The sequence below is a fragment of the Acipenser ruthenus genome, chromosome 2 (genome assembly GCF_902713425.1).
Source record: "Acipenser ruthenus chromosome 2, fAciRut3.2 maternal haplotype, whole genome shotgun sequence".
Lineage (NCBI taxonomy): Eukaryota > Metazoa > Chordata > Actinopteri > Acipenseriformes > Acipenseridae > Acipenser > Acipenser ruthenus.
Window position 1 is genome coordinate 88,406,018 of NC_081190.1, and position 21,407 is coordinate 88,427,424.

Sequence of the window (21,407 nt, forward strand, 5' to 3'; positions counted from 1 at the left end):
GATGGTTTACTTAAAATCACTAATGTAAAACCATTAACATTAGGCCTACATTTCAAATGAGCTAGTATTATGACTGAGGATGGAGATGGGCTGATTTGCTGGGTCTTATGTATATACTTGTCAAATCTGTCAGTTTGTACGGTTGACCCTGTATCGTTGGTATATATGTCTTCGGTGCACATTTAAGGTCATGCCACTAGCTTTGTAAGTGAGAAGTACCATTATTTGCATTTTCTATTTGCAACTTTACCTAAGCAGAACTGAGTTAGAGTCCAGAACAGGCGGAGGTCACTCTTAACCTGTGATTTACTGACAACTTCCATTGAGGCTTTATTGTGATTGGTAAATTCATTTTACCTAGCTTATTAATAATGACTAAATATTTTGAGTAGCTTGTTCCACATTACTAGTACTTAATCTGTTAGGGTGTGGCTACATTCCTTTTTTAATTGCCTTGTGAATTGGCCCAGATTGGCGCAGGTACTGTGCTAATTGCCGTTGGCACTATAAATTGGGGTCTGAAAATTTCGTCACCAATTTCTAAGACCTCCACCAGTCTTACTAACCTGTGACAAGCTGCTGCTGCTGGTTATCTGTATTTGTCCTAGCTAGCCTGTGAGAGGCTGCTGCTGGTTATCTGTGTTTGTCCTAGCTAGCCTGTGAGAGGCTGCTGCTGGTTATCTGTATTTGTCCTAGCTAGCCTGTGAGAGGCTGCCGCTGGTTATCTGTATTTGTCCTAGCTAGCCTGTGAGAGGCTGCTGCTGGTTATCTGTATTTGTCCTAGCTAGCCTGTGAGAGGCTGCTGCTGGTTATCTGTATTTGTCCTAGCTAGCCTGTGAGAGGCTGCTGCTGGTTATCTGTATTTGTCCTAGCTAGCCTGTGAAAGGCTGCTGCTGGTTATCTGTATTTGTCCTGGCTAGCCTGTGAGAGGCTGCTGCTGGTTATCTGTATTTATCCTGGCTAGCCTGTGAGAGGCTGCTGCTGGTTATCTGTATTTATCCTGGCTAGCCTGTGAGAAGCTGCTGCTGGTTATCTGTATTTATCCTGGCTAGCCTGTGAGAAGCTGCTGCTGGTTATCTGTATTTGTCCTGGCTAGCCTGTGAGAGGCTGCTGCTGGTTATCTGTATTTGTCCTGGCTAGCCTGTGAGAAGCTGCTGCTGGTTATCTGTATTTGTCCTGGCTAGCCTGTGAGAGGCTGCTGCTGGTTATCTGTATTTGTCCTAGCTAGCTTGTGAGAGGCTGCCGCTGGTTGAGCGGAACTGTATTGGGTCCAGAACACTCATAACCTATGCTATAATTTTACCTTTTGTTTTTATTCAGTTCTCACCATCTGTTTTCTTCCTTGTTAAATTATTATAAATCCTATTTTGTTTATTTATTGTCTTCCACACACTATGGATTCCGAAATGCGCGCTTTGATCTGTATTTCTTGTGAAATGTACTGTATATGGTGGTCAACACATTTCACTTTATTTGCAAGAAGTGCTCTGTCACGTATTCTTTAATGCAATTGGAATACTTAGAAGCATAAAAGAAAATGAGCAGTTCATTGAAAATAGTTGTAACAAAATTAATAACACTTGGTTAGTTTTGGATACTGAAAGTGAGATGGAAAACGACTCTGATTTTAACTTTATAAATGTGCCTGCTTCATGTGACATTTCATTGACACAGCATGAAAGTGGAACTGTATGTGTAGAGGGACCTGAGAAGTTAAATATGGATGAAAGGCAGGAAGTGAGTGGGGACTGGGTAACTGTTAGAAAAAGTACAAAGAGGAGGACGACACCGAGCACTCAAAATAGAGAGGAGATTGATCTAGCCTATAGATTTCAAGCACTGAGTAATGATGACCTAGTGCTGGATGAAAACAGGGGTGAGGTATTTTAGTAGGTGATTAAATTCTACGCTATGTCAACAGTGATTTTAGCCATAAAGATCCTGTAAATAGGGTTGTTACCTGCCTCCCTGGAGAAAAATAAAGGATATTGAATGCACAGATTATTAAATCAGAAAAAAGAGCCTGTGGTCATTGTACATGCTGTTACAAATTACATAAGGAACAGAAAATCAGAGATTCTGAAAGAGGATTTTAAATCATTAACAGCTGAAAAAGTTAGGATGCAGAATTATTCTCTCAGGCCTACTACCTGTTGTTGGTGGTGTGGATGAAGTATTCAGTAGAATTTGGGCCTTAAATACTTGGCTGGCTGGTTGGTGTGTGCAAGAAGGGCTGGGACTTATAAACAGCTGGGATTGCTTTTGGAAAATAAATAGATATTATAGGAAAAATGGACTGTACCTAAATAGGTTAGGGGCAAGCAGGCTAGCTGATAACATCAAACATCACCTAGCAAGGTATTTAAACTAGGAACTGGGGAGGGGAGGGAATCAAAAGAGGCAAATTCAGGTTAATTCCCGCTACCCGCTGAGTAAACACAGAGGTGTGTGCTACATAACCTTCGTCAAATTCCTATTACCCCTGCTCAATCATATGCTCTGGATTGGACCAATTTATGCCTAGGTTTATTTAATACCAGGTCTCTGTCTAATAAGGCTCTGTTAATTAGTGAATTTATTCAGGATTACAACATTGATATTCTCTCTTTAACTGAAACATGGCTTGGACTGAATGACAATGTTTCCCTGATTGAGGCTTCTTCACCTAACTATTCTTTTTTTCCAGAAAGCTCTCTCTACTGGGCATGGAGGTGGACTTGCTACTGTTTTCTGTAGTGAACATAGAATCAAACAGAAAATTATTGAAGGTTATTCATCTTATGAAGTTTTAACCTTGACATTAAACAGTCCATTACCTGTTCATATTGGAATTATTTATGTTGACATTGATTCTGATTCTAACTCCTTGGAATTTTTGAGGCTCCAGGATTCCTTAGATTATATCCTTCATGTCAAAGGTCCTACGCATAATCGTGTCCATACTTTAGATCTGGTCATTTCTCGTGGTTTAGCTGTTAAAAACATCATAACCCTGGATCTTACTATTTCTGAACATCTTCCCATTCTTTTTGAGGTGAATCTCCCAGTATCTACAAAGACTGTGGACCGTACATTTAAATCCCAGGTAATTAATTATTCAGCTGCTGTTAAGCTTTCTGTTGTATTGAGCTCATTACCAATCACTGAGTCCTCATCAGTAGATGAGCTCGTTAGGAAGGGCCACCTGGTTAAATATAGGAAGGCTCTGGTGTTGGCTAGATCATCATATTATTCTAATTTAATTGAAACCCTGCTACCCTAGATTAATTAATTAATCCTTCCCCTAATAGTCCTACCCTTGACATTGGCTCCTCTCACAGCTGCAATGACTTATATTTCTTAAAAAAATAAAATACTAGACATCAGAAATGAGATTCTGAACGGCGCTATATAAAAATAAAGATGATGATGATTATTATTATTATTCCAGACACCTTCTATTAAGGAGGACTCCAGCACAATGTTACCAACAACACCTGTTAAGGCTACTATAGGGTTGTGACAGACAGCGAATGAATACAAGTCATAAATCTCCCTCCCGACTTGTGAGGGCACTGTATAACAGGAACAGTGAGCCTTGGACTGGATGGGCTGGCAATTCATTCCAGGGAAAGTCGGAAGTCACAACACCAGGAGTCATCGCCTTAACTTCGGTAGGCGATGTGGTGGACTGGAGGAAAAGCAATTGCACTCGCTACTGAAGATGGCGTGACTGACGGTATATCAGGGGATGTGGCGAAGCAATCTGTTCCTTTTGTTATGGTTGCAAAAGGACCTGTAAAGGAGTACAAGTGAAAAACTAACCTTGATTGTTCTGTGTTGTTTTGTCTGTCTATTGAATTGTCACGTTTGTTATTTATAGACAGCTAATAATATATCCCGGAGCTGTCGCTAAAAGCCAGCACCAACCCCGGACTACGTTGCCCTACAGTTGTCACCGTTATTCTGTAAATTCACTTGCACTAGGAGCACTCACTATTGGACCTGTGATGCGTGGTATCCTGCTTGCAGCTTGATCAGAATACTGCCGCTGGAATTCTGTGTGTGTGTGTCTATAAAGTGTATGTTATTATTATTATTATTTTGGAACTGAACCCCGTGGGTTTTTGACTGGGCATTACACATTGGTGTGTATTGTCAGTCTCATTATATAAAGCAATAATAACGCTTCTTTTCACCATGGCTCTGTGTTGGGTTGTTATTCTACTGCACTGCACCATCACTACACCTGCGCACTGCAAACCACTTTGCCATAGGGGGCTTTTTCTGTGATTACCTTACAGGAACTGACAGAGCTAATTCAACATATGAGTGCTACCACATGCTCTTTTGATCCTATTCCTACAAAACTATTAAAATATGTTCTTGGTGTTATTAATATCCACATTTAAAAAAATTATAAAAGGTTCACTTTCCTCTGGTATAGTTTCCTCGGCACTTAACCACTTCAGCTCCAGGATTTACGCATGTGAAAGAGCACCTGCAGTACTGTGCCGTCTCTGCACACGTCAAAGTTTGCCGTCTATTCTATGTGTTTTTTTTTCAATCTGATCTCTTTGTATACATGTCTGTCAGGAGATGAGTGGTGTGGGTGACAAAGTGAATGTCCAAAAAAGTCTTATAATTACGAAAAGAGTCTGCTTTAATTAATAATAATCACTGTACTGTGTTATTATTTTGTGAAACCTTTTTGTTTAGGACTGAAAACCCGCCGTTTTAACCCCATACCACTGAGACTCATATTAGGGAAGTTACTAAAGTATCTTTTTACCATTTCAGAAATATAGCCTTAGACCATTTATTTCCGTATCTGATGCTGAGAGACTAATGCATATATTTGTTTCACCTAGAATTGATTATTGTAATGCACTTTTTCTGGTGTCCCAAAATGCGTGGTATCCCGCTTGCAGCTTGTTCAGAATACTGCCGCTGGAATTCTGACTAAAACCAGGAAAACTGAACGTATTACCCCTGTTTTGGCCTCTTACACTGGATCCCTGTGCAGTATAGAATTGATTTTAAGATTTTGCTGTTAACTTACAAGGCCCTGAATGGATTAGCACCTAGTTATTTGCAGGAGTTACTGACCCTGTATCTTCCAAACTGCACTCTGAGATCACAGGATGTGAAGCTGCTGGTTATTCCTAGGGTCAACAAAAACAACACAGAAGGTAGGGCTTTTTCTTGTAGTGCTCCTAAATTATAGAATGACCTGCCTTCGTTTGTCAGGGAAGCTGGGACTGTTACAGTTTTCAAGACAAGACTAAAAACACACTTTTATAAAATGGCTTTCTTAGTTGGTTTTAAAGTAACTTTAAAATTGCTGCTTTTGTATTATTATGTGTATACTCGTATTTAAATGTTATTTAAATGCTCTGATTGTGGCAGTTATATGTGTAATATGTTATGCAAATGTATTGTGGTTTGTTCTTTTTTTCTGCTATGTATTGTAACGTGCTCTGCGATACATTTGTATAAAAAGCGCTATATAAATGAAATAAATAAATAAAATAAATAATCACATAGAAAGACTCTGTGACTGCAGGGCATGATGTTTGTGAAGTGCCATTTTTGAATGCCATCACTACATGCTTCAGAGAGCTTTCTTTTTGACTGGATATAATTTTCTTTGCTTGACATTTATGCGCAGAATCAGAACTGGACATTACCGAATGTTTAAAACCTCCTAATGCTTTAGTGCGCGCATACATATATATATATATATATATATATATATATATATATATATATATATATATATATATATATATATATATATACACATACACATAAGTGCATAAGTTTTCACCCTCCTTGGACTTTTCCACATTTTGTAGTGTTACAACCTGGAATTAAAATGGATTTAATTAGGATTTTTTGTCACTGATCTACACAAAATAGTCCATAATGTCGAAGGTCGAAGTTGCGAAAATTTTTTACATATTTTTCTAAATTATTTACAAATAAAAAACTGAAAAGTCTTGATTGCATAAGTATTCACCCTCTTTGCTGTGACACCCCTAAATAAGCTCTGGTGCAACCAATTGCCTTCAGAAGTCATATAATTAGTTGAATGGAGTCCACCTGTGTGCAATTAAAGTGTCACATGATCTCAGATTAAATACACCTGGTTCTGGAAGGCCCCAGAGTTTGTTAGAGAGCATATCTAAACAAACAGCAACATGAAGACCAAGGAGCTATCAAAACAAGTCCGGGATAAAGTTCTGGAGAAGCACCAATCAGGGTTGGGTTGTAAAAAAATATCCCAAACTTTGAACATCCCCCAGAGCACCGTTAAATCCATTATTAAAAAATGGAAAGAATATGGCACAACCATGACTCTGCCTAGAGAAGGCCGTCCACCAAAACTCAGTGACCAGGTAAGGAGGGTATTAGTCAGAGAAGCAACCAAGAGGCCAATGGTAACTCTGAAGGAGCTGGAGATATCCACAGCTGAGATGGGAGAAACCGTCCATGGGACAACTATAACCCAGACGCTCCACAAAGCTGGGCTTTATGGAAGAGTGGTGAGAAGAAAGCCATTGCTGAAAAAAACCCACATCAAATCCTGTTTGGATTTTGCCAAAAGGCATGTGGGAGACACAGCAAACATGTGGAAAAAGGTTCTCTGGTCTGATGAGATCAAAATTGAACTTTTTGGCCTTAGCGCAAAACGCCATGTGTGGCGCAAAGCCAACACTTCTCATCACCCTGAGAACACCATCCCCACGGTGAAGCATGGTGGTGGCAGCATCATGTTATGGGGATGCTTTTCATTGGCAGGGACTGGGAAACTGGTCAGGATTGAGGGCAAGATGGATGGAGCCAAATACAGGGAAATTCTAGAGGAAAACCTGTTTCAGTCTGCAAGAGACCTGGGACTGGGACGGAGGTTCACCTTCTAGCAGGACAATGACCCTAAACACACAGCCAAAGCTACACTGAGGTGGTTTAAAAACAAGAACCTGAATGTCTTAGAATGGCCCAGTCAAAGCCCAGACCTCAATCCGATTGAGAATCTGTGGCAAGACTTGAAAATTGCTGTTCACCAACGGTCCCCATCCAACTTGACAGAAGAATGGTCAAAATTGCAGGATCCAGATGTGCAAAGCTGGTAGAGACTTACCCAGAAAGAAAAACAAACAACTAATGCTTTAGTGCGCATATATATATATATATATATATATATATATATATATATATATATGTTGCAGCATAAATTGCACTGATTGCTTCTAAACGTGTTTGTCATCAGAAAAGGCCTATGGAGTATTGCAAAGATTTCTGTTTTTACTGCAAAAATAGATTGAGCTTCAAGTGGATCACAACACGTTCAAGGTTAATATATTGATGTCCATTTCCAGCAAGTATGAATGACAAGACTCACAGTAAATCTGTTCAGGCACACAAGTTGATAGTGCAGGTATTGCACAGGGGTTTGATGGAAATAGTGCATATAGAAGGAAAAATATGCCCATGAGAGGGATTGAGATCGTCAAGGAAAATGATAACTCCGATCAATGCGATTCTGGAGAGCTGCTGCATTGTATGACAAGTTAACAGGATTACTTGTTAAAAACAGTTGTTCTTGCCAGTAGAAATAACCTGCCCCTCATTGTCACTTTGGAATCATTATCTCCTGATAGAACAATTGGGATGGATTTTCAAAAGTTCGTAAATGATAACTCCAGTGTTTATGAACAATTAACAAAAAAGTTTATAATCTATCTTGCAACAGTGTTTAAACAAACTACAGTACAGATTTGCTGGGAGTGGCAGCAGTTGCAGCAGCAAATGTAATTTTAGAGCTAGAGTGCGAGCCTGAGATGGACAGACCCGGGCTGCAGCACCGACGATACAGAGAGAGGGTGTAAGACAAAGGTTCATTTCTTACAGACTACCTAGATAATTCAGTATTTGTAGTTATGAAACTATTTAAGACTTGTATATACTTGTGGTTATACTGTCTGGACTCTGGAGACATACATTATATGACAACTGACCTCTATTGTAGATTGTATTTGAATTATAGAAATATATTATTATTATTATTATTATTATTATTATTATTATTATTATTATTATTATTATTATTATTATTTATTTATTTGTTAGCAGACATTATTAACCTAACCTAACAAATAAAAACCTAACAGTAAATCATGACATTTTGGTATAGAAAATGTTATGCTAGATATTACAATAAAGTTACCTTACAGGTGATTGCGGATTTGCAATTTGTCCTTGGCTTTTAACACCTGTGTCTATAGTGACTTTAGAGCTCTGTCAGTGTAAAACCACTGAAACATACTAAAATATTTTAAGACAGACATGTAGTGGACAAAAAGTTGTATTAAAAATATATATATTTGTTTTGCAACTGATGATTACTGGGATAATTTTACATCGATTTCAAAACGGCTGCAGTCACGATTCGCACACACTATCGTTCTCATAGAGGATGAACTGGATCACGCTCTGTTTGTCCACCCTACTAATCCATACACACACGAAGAACAGACGTACAATGGGATACACAGAATGCCCTTTGGTTTACTAAAAATGAGGTTTCTGTGCCTCGACAAATCAGGTGGTGTGATTTTTACCCACACGACAGATAACTGTAAATCAGCATTTTATATGTGTTGTTCTAAATAAATTGGCATTTTGGATGACAAAATCCACAATTTTAAATTAAGTTAAAAAATTATACACAAAATAGATATTCCCATTATTTTTTATTTCCATTTGGCTGCTGCTCGCTGGTGGTAGAGCCGTCTCTGCGTATGCTAGTAGTTTCCATAACAGCAAATTATGCTTCCATTTATTTCTCTTGATCTCGTTAGCATGCATTTTGATTAACAAATTCCCCTTATCTAGTCATTGAGAAAGGAAGTGATGTATTGATGTATTAAGCTTTTTAATGAGACATTTGTTCATTAAAGACTTCATCAACTAAATTTCAAAGCATTATTTTATTAACACATTTCTTTTGAAAGTCACTTGCTACTAAAGCTGTTGTTATTATACCGTGAGTTTGATACAATACCGCTGATGTTTGAAAATTCCCCCATTATCTTAAACGTTCATCTCAACAAAGAGAAGTTGACAGCAGTCACTACATAAATCTGTGCTAGCTGCCATGCTTCCATACTATACTTTTTACATTTGACAGTCAACACTATGCAAGTTACCGTTCATTTAACTAACATGGAAGCGCTACCCTTGGTCCACTAGCAATTCCGTCAATATCATTTTTTTGTTGTAAAATCAAAGAAAGTGTTTGTTCAGAACTGTTAAAGACTGAAGTTATTGCATTGTGTGGGAATTTCAATACTCAAGTTCAGTTTGAGGCAGGGTGCAAACTCAATCACCTGGTATTTGAATCTAGAAAACTTGACTGTTCAACTTGAGCAAACTTGAACTGCAGTTGTCTTCATACTGAAAAGTGTTAAAAAAACTCCAGTTCCCAGATACCTCTTCGCTCTCAAGTTGTAAAGATACAGTGGGAGTGGTGGGCCATAAACTCACATGTTCACATGTATGGAACAGGATTATCATTTCTATTATTTATATTTAGGCTTGTGACTATTCGATTTTAATTTTTTTGCCAAATCGATGATTAATATCAATGTTTATTTTAGAAAGAATTTTTTTTTTTCAATCTTTATTTTTCAATTCAAGCAGAGAATGGGTGAAATCGACCTTTATGCTTAAAAAAGAAAATAGACTTGTTATGCCATTGAGAAACGTCTCATTTAGTGAAGCCCCTTTAATCATATTCAACATGAAACAAAACCATGGTGTAGCAGGGGGAGACCTGTGCTGACTCTTCTGGCGTATTCAAAGTGCTGCAGGAAGAGGGCAGCAGCCATTCAATATCCGCCTGTTGGTCACGGCAGTGACACAGAGAGGTGGGAGGGAGGGTGTGTGGGCTTTCCTTCTCTCTGAGTGGCTGAGAGGCGGGTCTTGGGGGGATTGCTGGCCCTATAAAATAATATTCTGCTGTTCCCTCACGTCTGCCCTTTTAAGAGACGTGCAGGCGCTATGGTCCAGAACGATGACACGGCCGGGAAAGAAAATCCGAAAAGAAAAAGAACACAACGAAAGAGAATAGGGGTAGCGGGGAAAACCGTGGGCAGACCCCATAAGTATTTTTAGCAGGCTGAGGGAGCGGTGAGAGTAGGACGGAGACCCGGGCCGTGCGTGTAGCGACGGTTGGGGTGAAGCTGCCGAGTGCAGCACCTTTTATTTGTAGTTTTGATTACTGTGTTTTATTTTCCCTTTTTCTTTTGCCTTTTGCTTATTCTTTTGTTGAGCACCGGTGAGTGCGCTTGCACCTGTAGTCTGTACCGCCGCTGGTATTGCTGTGGTTCTGTCTACCATCGTTGGTAGGCAGACCACAGTTAACAGCGCCCTCTGCGGGCTGAAAAGGGGAATTACCCAGCTTTAATAAAACTGGGCACCTGTGCGGTGTTTCAAGTTCACCTTTGTCTCCCCTTGTCAGTGAATTACCCACCACCCTTCCACATATGGTTACCAACATTCTAAATGAAATAACGTTTGATACCAGCAGAGCTATACCTTGTAAATGATTTCCATTACATGAGAGTAGATGTTAAAACTTCATGCTGATTTGAACTCGGCTCTTGTCAAGATAAGCACCAACTAAGATGTACCTTTACAGTAAACTAATGTGATCCATCTGTGTCTCCATTCATTTGAGTTTCCTTCCATATGATGATGTAGATATCCTTCTGCCTGGTGTTGATGGCTGAAGTGTAATGCTGGCTCCAGGGATCAGCATATTTTGCCTCCTAGTGCATCAACACACACAACTGCTACAATGCTGTCTCCAGGGATCAACCACAGTGCGGTCTCCGCAGCACATCAGCATGACAACCGTCTGGATTGAGCTAAGTACATCTCTGGGGTCTTCAAGTGGGCACCTTCTATCCTCTGTGTTTCGTCGACTAGCCTACAACACCTCAAGAGGGCTCGACGGCGATTCTGGCATCCCAGCATCACCCCCCTCCGTCCCCCACTCAACTCAACCCAGCAGCTAGTTGAGCGTACCAAAGTGTCTTCCTTTCATATGCCTTATCCACAGCATCATCCCATGGCACTGTTAACTCTACCAGGTGAACAAGGCGTGCTGATCCAGACCACAAGACAATATCTGGTCAAAGGTTAGAGTGGTGGCAATCTCAGGTGGAAAAATAAGCCGTTGACCAACATCTGCCAGCATTTTCCAGTCTCTAGCAGCTTCCAGTTGTCCTGGGCGAGGCTTGGTTTTAACACCTTTTCTTGGCAGTTGCTCTCCTGGGTGGAGGAATGTTGTCTTTTGTGTGTAATGTTTTGATGGAACTGGTGGCAACTTACTGGTCATGTTACACTTGTCTTCCAATGCTAAGGCCAAACATCGCAGCACCTGGTCATGGCGCCAAGTAAACCGTCCTTGGCTAAGAGCCACCTTACATCCTGTCAAAATGTGCCTTAATGTTGCAGGTGGATGAACACAAAGGACATGAGGGATCCTCTCCTACCCAGAGGTTTAGGTTCTGTGGTGATTGGAGAACATCATATGTTGACCTGATGAAGAAACTGATCCTGCTCTGTTCCAATTTCCATAGGTCTTGCCAGTCGATCTTGCATTGTTCCACACTCTTCCATCTCATCCTTTCTCCCTGCTTGGCTTGGGAAACGGCCTTTATACACCTCATCCTCTCCTCCTGCTTTTGCACTTTGTTGACTACCAGCTTCCTGCGTTGAGCTGGGGCTGCCATGTAGGAGAAGCTGAACATGCTGAACTTGCCCCATAATATCACCGATTTGAAGGGCAGCCTTTGCATCTACCATGGCTTTATTTGCCACCCATTTTCTTCCAGTTTTCAACACAGGTGCTGCCTCCCTTAAGGGGCGTTCACATCGGACGTGGCGCGCATGCCGCCTGCTTGTGCGCCGCGCTGCAGTACTGTTCACACCAAACGCAGTAGGGTAAAGTCAGTGGGCGGTCCGTTGTTACATCACGGCTGCAGGTACAGTGGCTTTTGGTTACTGAGCAACAAACAGTAAATGCCAGCGGGAAAATAAAACGCTTTTGACAGAACTGAAGACACTGACAAAAGACAAAACTGAGGAGCGGAACATTATAAATATTTTTTTATAAAACCTAATTGTAACCCCCACACACCCCCTTGTTTTCTATTAATTTTGTTAAAAACTGTTAAAATATAATATATGTACACCAAATAAAACGTTTTGCTTTATCTTTTAAAAGTCTGTCTGCAGTTAATTTAATTTATCAAAAAAAAAGCTTACGTTATAGTAGCACCACAAAAACCCCGAGCGACCCGACCAACAAACTGAGGGACAGAGAGAAGTGAAGTGGCAGGAGTCAACAGCCAGACACCATTTATAGAGCACCCAAAATATCAGGCAATTGTAAAAAATAAAAGTATAAAATAAAAACAAGTTGCTTTTAATTATATATACACACACACACACACACACACAATACTTCGAAGAATGCACAGCAAACAAAAAAAACAATAATTGCAATCGCTCTGCTGTACCGGAGAAAGAAAAAAAACTGATCGTTGTGGGTACATGACATCCTGAAGAAAATAAAAAAGTACGGTGAATACCAACGGCTGCTCCAGGGGAAGTGGCAGCACAGCATCGTTTCAATAAATAAATACAGCGGGTCTTTTTAAGTTTACTATACCATTTTTTTTTACTTATGGGTCATTCCGTGTCAATACATCATTGTCACCCATAGGTCTCAGATTTGGATAAAACTTTTTGCTTACGTTATAGTAGCAGGTGCATAATTATTTTCAATGTACAGTTTAGCACAAAAAATATATATTACCTCATTTACGTAATTATGTATATTTAATATTCACTCGATAATCCCATTTGTACACCCACAGACCACCATTCTGCAGCTTTTTTATTAATATATCGTTAACTAATTGTTGTATTATACAACGCCGGGAAATCTGAAATTAAAGCAAACAGCTTTTCCTCCATTTTATTTTTTTATTTCTTCCTCGCAAAGGAACCTCCTACTTTTCCCTGATTGGCTGTTGGTAGGTTACGTCACGACGCGGCGCGGCAAAAGTTGAAAATATTTGATCTCTTGCGTGCCGCTCTGCGGTGCCGCGTCTCTCTGCCGCTGCGCGTAACCGCCTTCATTGAAAACCATTGCTTTTGCCGCGCCGCGTTTGGTGTGAACACACCTTTACGCATTTGTCACGTGACTCTATTAATGTCATTTCCAGTCTGACCTTGGCGCACTTAAACTCCTCGGTTAGAGCGGAGACTGGTAACTGCAGTATTCTTTTACCATAAAGTCCCACTCTGCTGAGGCAGCGTGGAACTCCCAACCATTTCCTGACGTATGAACTGATTAAAGCTTCCAGCTTCTCTACTGTTGTGAAGGAAACCTCGTACACAGTCAGTGGCCACAGCAGTCTCGGCAGTAGACCAAACTAGTGCAGGCTACTGTTGTTGTCATGTCATCCATGTATGCTCGAATTGGTGGTAGTCAGTGTGGAGTAGTGGTTAGGGCTCTGGACTCTTAACCGGAGGGTTGTGGGTTCAATCCCCAGTGGAGGACACTGCTGTTGTACCCTTGAGCAAGGTACTTTACCTAGATTGCTCCAGTAAAAACCCAACTGTATAAATGGGTAATTGTATGTAAAAATAATGTGATAGCTGTATAATGTGAAATAATGTATAATGTGATATCTTGTAAAATTGTAAGTCGCCCTGGATAAGGGCGTCTGCTAAGAAATAAATAATAATAATAATAATAGTCGCATTCCAGAAGCCAAGCGCTCTCCTCCCACCCATTTTGATGCCCTAATGATTACTTCCATTGCCATGGTAAAAGCCAGTGGAGAAATGTCCCGTTATGACAAGTTCCAATAGCAAACCAGAAAAAAACTATACTCCACCATCATGTATTGGGCTAATATAGTGCTTCAGGTTCTTACTTCCAGTCATGATTCAGTTAGAGTAATTAGCATCTAGCATTAGATTGGATTTTTCCTGAGGCAACTGTGAGGAATTGTGTTTGTGAGTTTGTTGTGTTTACATTTGATGACAGCTTTGCCATTCTATTCAATATAATCATTTTAAATAGCTGCAGGGGATGTCATGAATATTAGATAGCCATGTGTGTTGAGATTCATTAATAGGGTTGCAATCTGCCTTTGAATCCATACAGAGGTTTTTCCAATCCCTGGTGTATTATAGGTATCCTGGCAAGTTGAGAAGCAGTGGCTGAAACTGATTATCAGTAATGAATCTTTATTATTTGAAGACTCAAAACACAGTTGGTGCAGGAAGATAAGCCGGGGTCAGCAAAGACTATAAAGATTATGTACAGTCTTTTATGGATTCACAAGCAGCAGCAGTTGAAATGTATTGATGTTCCAATAAAGCCCAAATTAACTGTGTCTGCCTTGCACGTCTTAATTTCTTGCCTTTTATTTTCCTATTGAAATGTCATAATTTGGTGTATCACTAAAGTTTACATGTTCCCTACTGTATTTTCTCTGCTGCCAGTTACTGTTTGTCTGCAGAAAAGAGAAACATTTAAAATAAACGCACCCCTGTTAACAGAGCTCATATCGTAAGGAAAGTGTCTGGAGGCGCAGTCGGAGGATGCCAGGGTGGAGACACTGCTCGCACTGTTTCACCTCTCCTGGACTAGTGAAGAGAGCCTGGGGGTGGGGGAGGGCTCTGGAGGTCAAAGGTACCCTTGCATATGGACTGCAAATTATCGGTGAAAGTTAGCCACTCTACCCGATCTCTGTTTAGTAATAATGAAGTTTCTGCTTCTGTCTTATTCACCTGCCAAGCTGACCCCAGTTCGCTTTAGTGTTGTTAGTAGTTTAGCAATGTGAATAACTCAGAATGTTGAAGCTGTCTTTGTGTCACCGATTCCGAATGCTGTAAACAAGTCTCCTCTTTGGATTTGGGTTGAAATCCAATTGATCAAAAAAACTATGCTGATTCTTTTATTGTGGTTTGTTTGTATCATCCTCTGGGTTATTTTTCAATTGGCACTCATAACTAAAAACAAAGATAAAAAAAATACTACTGTTTTTTAAGGACCTCGTTTAAAAAATGGGGACTGTTTTACAGGGATTGTGTCCGTCCATCTGACACACTCTACAAGGTAAACATGATAACTGCCTTGGTTTTGCACCATTCATTATACACACCTAGCATCTTATAGATGTTTCAAATTGCATTTGGGTCTATTCTGAAAAACTTTACACAAATATATTTGTTTTTTATTTTCACTTACTGTGTACTTATGAGACTATGAGGGCCCTCTATTTGTCTGTACTAATTTGTATTATGTTTAAACCATGTTATGCCAAATGTTTGCATGGTCATCCCTGCTTGAATGTGGTTCACCAGGTCATAGAATATGATGTCATCTCTCTACTATGAGCATTTGAAAGACACATTTTTGTGGAAGTACAGTACTGTTCAAAAGCCTACATCCAGCAACAAAAGTGGCAGGCAAGAACATAAATGTGTTTCTGTATATGATTAATAAAATAAAATACTAATGTAAATAATTTACTTTAATAATGACTTATTTAAATAAAATTAGGTATTGTAACAAAATAATAAAATGAACATACATTGCTTGGCCACTTTATTAGGAATTGTAGAGTATATTGGGTTGGGCCACCGTTTGCCCGGTCTTGACAAACTCTAAAAGATGCTGAAAGGTGTCTCAGAGACATAAATCGATACAGTCTTAATAATTATAATAGAAAATAAATAGAAACCTTGGCAATGAAGTAAAGCATCCAATATAAAAAGTAAAAAGCAAGTGTCAAGTCAAATCTTCCTGCAAACACATTAATCAATTAGGTCTTCAGTCTGCACTTGAAGCATACAAATAGGAAACACACTGACATAATAGAAAATGATTAATACAGCATAAGTGATGTTTTATGCTGTGCAGAGGACCTAATTTGCTGGTAATTAATGAACCTATCACTGATTCATAGTGAAGTGTTTACCATGCACGAAACACATGCTGCTTTCACATACCCAGATAGCCTTGATCTTGGACTACCTAATCTTATTTTAGGTAAATCTGGATCTCTGAAACCAGCAGTTAATGGGGCATGTAACACTTTTATATTGTATACTTTTTTGTGCGCATTTAATTTAATGTCAACAGTAGTCAGTCCTACAAAAGCATTGTATGTTTCCTTCCACCCACTGACAAATTAACCTCTTGTGACGGATGTGTGCCCCAATAACTTATGACTACGCCATCCAAATATTAAGAGTACTGGGATCTCTATGATAGAACTCAATTTCCCCCCCTGCGCAAGTTTTTTCAATTGAATCAAAAGTCAGAGACAAAAAAGTAATTGAGTGCTCCCTCCGAGCAGGATATTTTATTATAACACAGATAATCTAAAACGACCAACACAGTGATGGCTGGAGGCAGTGGACAAAAAGAACAAAACATTTGTTCGGAGTCCTTATTAACACAGCAGCACCTAAAAAGAAAACACAAACAAGTCAGGGCTGGAGCACCCAGGGCACACCGACACCATGAACCCGCCCGTCCAGTCCACCAGTTCAGCTCAAGCAAATAACACAGTGAAATAATTAGTGCTTAAATAAAACCAACAAACAAAATATGAATAAATAAATCTATGAAAGTGCTCAGTAAAAAAACAAAAAGGTGCAAAACTCAAAACATACATAAACCACCTTAAAACAAGCCCAGGCACATGCCTGAGTATTCAAATAAGGGAGCTTATTTATTAATCGATTTTATTAATTGGTAGAATGATAGACTGTGATACGATGATCCTTCTAATTGCTTTTAAAAAGGAAAAATATAAAAAAGAAAAACAACCATGACACACTTCACAATCGAATTCTCTCTTGGCCCCTGTGGTTCTTATTGTGCTGTAGTTGTAGGTGGCTGATTTTGGCAGCAGCCAATACTTTGTTGGTCCACTGTACCTGATGTTGCACGACAGCAAAGCATACAGTTGGCGTTGTTAATTTCATCACACAACAAACCAAAGGCTAGGTTTGGTACTGCACATTGACCTCATCAAAGGACGAGCTATGGCACCTACTTTATAACAAGAAAAAAAAAGTAAATTCAATAAGTCCATAATTAAAAAAAATAATAAAAAAAGCCAAAATACACAACGTGGTATTGCAGCATTATTTATTGCACTGCACAGATGAGGTGGATTAATAATACCGCTGTCAGTAACATGTCTGTCAACTTTCTTTTATTTGAAATGAATACACTACTGCTGTATATAAACACCTATTATCAATCGGAATTTCTACAACAATTCTGATGCTGAAATTGCAATAGAACCGCACATCACTATTTGTGTGACTTTTAGACTTTCATACAGAACACTTTGTAATTTGTGTCTGTGAACATACCTACTACATCTAACCCAGAGTTGGTCACAATTTAAATTTAACAGGCTTAGAGACAAGATTAGTCAACCAAAGAGCCAATAGCTTATATTTAAAGAAAGAAATGATGGTGGTTCGTGTGCAAACAAGCAATATACAAACAGGTACTGTGCAAATATGCAGTATACAAATAGGTACTATACAAACTAACAATATACAAGTAGGTACTGTGCAGGCCCATATAGCATTGGTATCAATTTGATTATAATTCTGACAGCAACAATACAGCACAAATCAAATAACATCTGTACTTAAACATTCAAACTAATTAAAAATACATCACATAATAAAAAGATCAAATCAAGTGATAGAAAAACAGTGTGACTCTAATATCAATAGTACAGTGTCTTGTTCCTACTAATCGTAGAAAATGAATAATAACAATCGTTCCTGGAAGGCTGTACCTTACTGTTCCTGATTCTTTATTCTTTCACAATCAGCTCTCGCTGTCAGCTTCTGCAGCAGGTAATCGAGTGTTGCAAATGAGTAAAGCCCCAGTTAAATAACCCCTGACTCTCTGAGCACGGACCTGATTTCTAAAGGGGCATGTCGACCTTGCTACATACAGATTTGCTTAACTAGTCACAACATGTAAAGGTCTCTGCATATGTAACTTTCTTGATCACCGTTTTTCTTTTGGCAATGAAATATGTTATTAATTGAAGGGTTGGTATTCTGAGCATCACTGGCTTTTTTGTGTTTTTTGTGATCTCTCGTGTTTACCACAAACATGTCCCACCATTAAAATCAGTCATGCATATATAGATATATATATACAGTACTGTGCAAAAGTTTTAGGCAGGTGTGAAAAAATGCTGTAAAGTAAGAATGCTTTCAAAAATAGACATGTTAATAGTTTATATTTATCAATTAACTAAATGCAAAGTGAGTGAACAGAAGAAAAATCTACATCAAATCAATATTTGGTGTGACCACCCTTTGCCTTCAAAACAGCATCAATTCTTCTAGGTACACTTGCACACAGTTTTTGAAGGAACTCGGCAGGTAGGTTGGCCCAAACATCTTGGAGAACTAACCACAGTTCTTCTGTGGATTTAGGCAGCCTCAGTTGCTTCTCTCTCTTCATGTAATCCCAGACAGACTCGATGATGTTGAGATCAGGGCTCTGTGGGGGCCATACCATCACTTCCAGGACTACTTGTTCTTCTTTACGCTGAAGATAGTTCTTAATGACTTTCGCTGTATGTTTGGGGTTGTTGTCATGCTGCAGAATAAATTTGGGGCCAATCAGATGCCTCCCCGATGGTATTGCATGATGGATAAGTATCTGCCTGTACTTCTCAGCATTGAGGAGACCATTAATTCTGACCAAATCCCCAACTCCATTTGCAGAAATGCAGCCCCAAACTTGCAAGGAACCTCCACCATGCTTCACTGTTGCCTGCAGACACTCATTTGTGTACCGCTCTCCAACCTTCGGCGAACAAACTGCCTTCTGCTACAGCCAAATATTTCAAATTTTGACTCATCAGTCCAGAGCACCTGCTGCCATTTTTCTGCACCCCAGTTCCTGTGTTTTCGTGCATAGTTGAGTCGCTTGGCCTTGTTTCCACGTCGGAGGTATGGCTTTTTGGCCGCAAGTCTTCCATGAAGGCCACTTCTGACCAGACTTCTCCGGACAGTAGATGGGTGTACCAGGGTCCCACTGTTTTCTGCCAATTCTGAGCTGATGGCACTGCTGGACATCTTCCGATTGCGATGGGAACTAAGCATGATGTGTCTTTCATCTGCTGCAGTAAGTTTCCTTGGCCGACCACTGCGTCTACGGTCCTCAACGTTGCCCATTTCTTTGTGCTTCTTCAAAAGAGCTTGGACAGCACATCTGGAAACCCCTGTCTGCCTTGAAATTTCTGCCTGGGAGAGACCTTGCTGATGCAGTATAACTACCTTGTGTCTTGTTGCTGTGCTCAGTCTTGCCATGGTGTATGACTTTTGACAGTAAACTGTCTTCAGCAACCTCACCTTGTTAGCTGAGTTTGGCTGTTCCTCGCCCAGTTTTATTCCTCCTACACAGCTGTTTCTGTTTCAGTTAATGATTGTGTTTCAACCTACATATTGAATTGATGATCATTAGCACCTGTTTGGTATAATTGTTTAATCATACACCTGACCATATGCCTACAAAATCCCTGACTTTGTGCAAGTGTACCTAGAAGAATTGATGCTGTTTTGAAGGCAAAAGGTGGTCACTCCAAATATGAATTTGATTTAGATTTTTCTTCTGTTCACTCACTTTGCATTTAGTTAATTGATAAATATGATCTATTAACATGTCTATTTTTGAAAGCATTCTTACTTTACAGCATTTTTTCACACCTGCCTAAAACTTTTGCACAGTACTATATATATATATATATAAAGAAAAAAGAAAAGGATATTTCAGGTACTTAAAAAGGTAGAATAATTGATTACAAATCAATTATCAGGACGTCGGCTGAATACAAAAAAACAATGCTTTAAGTTGATAAAAAAAAAAAAAAAAGTAGTCTTTTAAACAAAATTCCAGAATGTTGATGATGATGATGATGATGATGACCTCAGAATAGAATGTTCATTCCAAATGGCTCCAAAGTGCCTACTTTGAAAATAAGGAACTAATGCTGTCAGGAAACAAAAGGAATGTGAACTTATTTTCAAACTAGGCACTTTGGAGCCTAACATTAAAACAACAATCACATTAAAAGATAATACAATCGATTAAAAGACAAGTTACCTCAGGGAGTCTAGAGCCCCTTTCATCTGGCACTCATACCCAGGTCCGGACCTGGGTTCTGGCTACCCGGGTCACAATCCTGCATAGTGTGAAACTACATACCTGGGTCGTTAACCACGGTTAACCTGGGTACCAGCAACCCACCTCAGGATGTGGGTCAACATACTTTGACCCGGGTTGAGAGAGACAAAATACATGACGGTGGACAAAATAACAAACAGCCACTCCTGCATGAAGGTTTCACTTCCGCAAGGAACGTTTGTTTATTCTGTTTAGCCATATTTTTGTTGCTTGGGACACACCACGAGTCATATTGCAGCAGAGAATAAGAAATGTTTGCTCTAATCAATATTTGGGCCGAATGTTCAATCCAGAGATGCTTGGATGGAAGTGCCCGTAACAAGCTGCTTCCGGGGCATTGGTACGCGCATTGTGCACTTGCGTCTGTCACCCAGGTCAACCCTGCTTTATCAAAAGCAGTGTGAAATCACGTAGCTGACCCACATGACACCGGGTCCTGACCCAGGTAGGTTCTAACCCGGGTAGAGCATGCCAGTGTGAAAGGGGCTTAGGATACGACAAATCACACAGCAATGCCTGAACTCACACTACAAAATACATTTTAAAATAAATACACATGTAAAAAGGGAACCGATCGCTTAACCAAACAAGTGCAATCAACTTACCTTCTAACAGGCGGGGGAAAGAATATACCCGACCCGACCCGAGCAACACACATCAGGAGACAAAGCAAATGTCTGCTTACTGCCCGTGCTGCACCAATTTTATGCACACAACATAACGAGATTGTTAAAGCAAACTAGCCCCTGCTGGGTCCAATTACCCCCCCTGTTACACTCTGAAAATGCATGATTTTGGGGACCAACAGCTAAGCCCCCCCACCAGCACATAGCAGACTAGCTATTCCACATTCAGCTTTAAAACTTTTTTTTTTTTTATAATAATCTTTTTTTTGAAGTGGCTTTTCAGCATACATTATTAATATTATAAACATAAGTCTGCTGTTGGATTTTGATTGTCACTAACGGCAGATCTGTAAACTTAATAGGACGGAAGGTAGTGCAGTATCAATCAATCAATCAATCAATAAATCAATCTTTATTTTATATAGCGCCTTTCATAGTGGACCACCATCACAAAGCACTTT

General features: G+C 39.6%; 1 long non-coding RNA gene across 1 annotated transcript; it reads right to left on the reverse strand.

The window, feature by feature from the left end:
- Window positions 1–16,437: 16,437 nt before the first annotated feature.
- Window positions 16,438–20,976, reverse strand: LOC131705283 (uncharacterized). Its single transcript, XR_009310283.1, has 3 exons — window positions 20,926–20,976; window positions 17,026–17,143; window positions 16,438–16,550 (listed from the first exon to the last, which is right to left on the reverse strand). It is a non-coding gene; the product is annotated as an uncharacterized LOC131705283 (long non-coding RNA).
- Window positions 20,977–21,407: the final 431 nt, after the last annotated feature.